Source organism: Hippocampus comes, unplaced genomic scaffold (assembly GCF_001891065.2).
Source record: "Hippocampus comes isolate QL1 unplaced genomic scaffold, H_comes_QL1_v1.1 scaffold158, whole genome shotgun sequence".
Lineage (NCBI taxonomy): Eukaryota > Metazoa > Chordata > Actinopteri > Syngnathiformes > Syngnathidae > Hippocampus > Hippocampus comes.
The window spans coordinates 3,577,690-3,581,611 of record NW_017805548.1 but is presented as its reverse complement, the minus strand read 5'-3'; the positions used below and the strand labels follow the sequence as shown (position 1 = coordinate 3,581,611).

Below are 3,922 nucleotides of genomic sequence, written 5' to 3'. Positions count from 1 at the left end.
CTACCCACTCTTGAGGACTTGCACACTGCAAGAATCAAAACAAGGGCACGGAAAATCCTACTGGATCCACCGCACCCTGCCAACCACCTTTTCCAGCTACTCCCCTCAGGCAGGCGCTACAGATCCATGCGCACCAAATCCAGCAGACACTTAAACAGCTTCTTCCCTCTAGCCATTAACTCCCTAAACAGTCACTGACGAATACTCCACCGCACCAGACACTTTAAAGCGCTCAAGGACATCTGCACAATTGCACTCTTCCTGGACAACAAATACTGCTACTGTCCACTTTAAAATGGTTCAATGATTTTCTGCACCAACTGTACAACTGTCATAGTATTGTATTCTACCACTGATCACTTTAGCTCTGCTTGATACTTTGCACATTGTCTCACAGTTGCCACTGGGTGGTACCACCGCACTACGGTTCACTTACATTACGAAATGTCCTTCCATACTTATTTGTCATGTCCTTGTTTATGATGATACTAATGCAGCGTGTTATACCGGAGACAAATTCCTTGTGTGTTCTACATACTTGGCCAATAAAGATGATTCTGATTCTCATCTCACGGCCACTACCACCACTATCTTGCTTTTTCTCTGAACTTGTGTATAATGTGGTCCCTCAATTTGGTGGAATCCTTTATTACACTAGCCACAAATTAATTTTCGCCCCGAGTGCCAAAGATATTTTATAATATCTGGGTAATTCAGGGCTGCTGAGTACAAAAATGACAACAATTTCTTTGAACTGGCTCTGGTTTTAAAGGGCTCAGTCTGTATCAATATGAATTGATTGATCATTCATTTGAGAATATCAAAAATGCTTGTGGTATATTCTCTAATAAAAATGAAACAAGCTTGTTTGCTAACATAATTTCCTAATTTTCAAAATTTTTGCATGATTTTCACAAGAAACATGATTTGCACAGAAGTCTTTCAACAAGAATGATTGCTGTCTTTCACAATGCTGGATGGATGGGTGGGTGGGTGGATGGATGGATGGATGGATGGATGGATGGATGGATGGATAGATGGATAGATAGATAGATAGATAGATAGATAGATAGATAGATAGATAGATAGATAGATAGATAGATAGATAGAGCTGACTCCTGGGACAGTTTGCATGCTTCCTAGAACAACTGGTTGCTTAACCACAGACAGGTAATTTTTTAACATTATTTTAAATCCAAAGCACCGATGTCCATGCAATAGTTGTTCAGCTTTTATTTTGAAGGTGGCCAACGCTGCTTGTTGGCAGCGTGTTACCAGAATGCATAGTATTAACAACTGCTGTGGCAGCTGGCTTTACTTCATCTTTTCCTGTGGAGTTGGCCTGCCAGCAGTCTTTCAGCCCTACACTGATTGCAAGAACCCAGGGAAACTGCCAGCCACCTCCAGTCGCCAGCATGTGAGAAGTCCACTACCCCTCCCCCATCCTCAACCAAAGCATGCTAGGAACTGCGAGGCTTCACCATCACAACAATATACTGGATAAACTGTATTTGTTTGGCTGTTGGTGGACAAATGTCGCCCTTCAAATCTGTGAATGTATTTTTAGTGTGTGTGAGATTCTGCTTGAGTGGGTGACATCATTACGCTAGTGTGCGTGTAAAGCTGCTGGGATAATCTACTCAAACATAGTCACACGCTTTGGAACAAAAAACATGGCACCATTTGATTTCAGGTAAATCGGTGCTGAGTCGTGCTGATCCGAATCACTCCATACCCAAAAAACTTTGGTAACTATATACTATAGAAGCTCTAGTTCAAATTTAGAGCCTGTTTGTAACTTGTACCATTCATAAAGTGAGGTAACATCTCCCAGTGAAATGAATAGAAATGCAATTAATCCATTCCAGTGCCAAAATTTGACTTTTTTTGTGCCAGTGTGTGGATGAAAATAAATATCATGCAAAATAGAAATAAGTGAAAACATACTATTGACAAGCCCTTCTAATAAGACTTCCTTGAGCAGCTTCCCTTTTCTTAGCAGCCATTCTGTTTAGCGCTTTATTTTTTATGCTAGCATTTGTAAAAATATCAATACCTGTAAGTGTGGCACTTCTTCTAGTTATTCAACTAGGCATATTAATAAGCGGCCAGAGACCCAAACTAAACATTAAAGGGAGAAACTCGCAATGAGCATACTCATTTGCACCATATTTTCCGCACGAAAAGACGCACTGGATTATGAGGCGCACCTTCAATGAATGGCTATTTTGTAATTCATTTTAATACATTAGACACAATCTACAATGCCTCCACTAGATGGTGCTACGGTCCTTCCATTCAACTCGAGAGGCGTCCGTTCAACTTGAGAGGCATTAAAGACCGCCTCTGAAAAATGTAAATTAACTATTACTGTACTTAAATGAAACTACGAAAATTGAAAATAATGCATCTAAACAGAAAATCAAGCGAAGAAATCACAAAATAAATTCTATATCCCCCGTACAGAATTTATTTTGTGATTTCCTCGCTTGATTTTCTTCTTGGTTGCATTGAAGTAAGAATTAATTTACGTTTTTCGTAGGCGGCCATGAACGCCTCTCGAGTGGAACGGAAGAAAACGGAAACGGACAAAGACGTACAGTACCTGTACTTGCTGAGACTGTGAAAACCATGAATAAAGTCTGCGTTTAAAAAAAATTATAAAACCACAACCACAGCTCTCATTTTTTCAACAAACACAGGTGCGTCTTTGTCCGTCTCCTTCCTTTCTTTTCTTCCGGTCAACTCGAGAGGCGTTCATGTCCGCCTCCGAATAACGCATTGGCATTTCCTTTATCGTCGCTCCAACAGTACGATCAGATAAGAAAACCTTGAATAGTCTCACAATGGAAAAATTCCCATTTAACAGCAGCAAAGTTATGAGAGGAAGAAGTAGAAGAACAAAATAAATAGGAGCTGCTGGAAAGGCAGCCACTCTCACGGCGCAATCTTGAAGTCAAAATAACACAAGATGTCAGTCGTAGTTAATTATTCCTTTGTTGTGTACAGTATTCACAAATGATGAAATCACAATATAAATTCTGTGGGGGGCAATATAATTTATTTTGTGATATCCTTGCTTGCTTTTCAGTTTAGATGTATTCTTTTCAATTTTGTAGTTTCATTGAAGTAATCGTTAGTTTACGTTTTTTCAGAGTCGGTCTTGAACGTCTCTCGAGTCGAACGGAAGAAGGCACGGAGACAGACAAAGACGTACCTGTATTTGTTGAGACTGTTTTAAAAAATTAACACCACAGCTATCCTTTTTTCGGAGCTGCAACACAAACTTATTTAATAAAGCAGCGACACAGTTCACTGAACCAACAGCAAGTTATACCATTAGAAGCATGTCTCCAGGAAGGAGCCATCTTGGAGTCGACGTATTACCGTAATGACCATACAAAAGACGCACCGGATTTTAAGGCGCTCGGTGAGCTTTTAAGAAAATTGAAGACTTTTTGGTGCGCCCTACAGTGCGAAAAATACGGTAATCTATTTATCTGAAGTCACATACATTTCTCAAAATATTTGAAATTATATTAACAATTGCATCAATACAAGAACCAGGTGTCCTACATTTATAACTCAAGAAAATATTTTTAAATTTAAAGGAATTTAAATTGTCAAACTCTCCATCATGTCACCAACCACTGCTTTGTCAACAACTTTGCAGTGAAAATTGTTCTCTGCATAAAATGCCACACCACCACCACTTTTATTGTTCCACGGTGAGGTTAGATCCCTTTAATTCAAAATGCAATCCCTATTTGATAAACTAGGTCTCATTAAAAAATCCCCCGTGGCATGCACTTAGGTTTATTGCATATCTCAATACAAGTGTACATAAAATGTACTGTACTTAGAGTATGATAGTTCAGTCATTTATGAATATGTTTTGACCTCCAACCATTATATATATATA

At 39.1% G+C, this 3,922-nt stretch overlaps 1 protein-coding gene across 2 annotated transcripts in view; it reads right to left on the bottom strand.

Moving 5' to 3' along the window:
- Positions 1 to 3,922, bottom strand: part of galnt7 (UDP-N-acetyl-alpha-D-galactosamine: polypeptide N-acetylgalactosaminyltransferase 7) — a 64,527-nt gene that overhangs the window by 40,131 nt on the left and 20,474 nt on the right. The window lies entirely within an intron of this gene.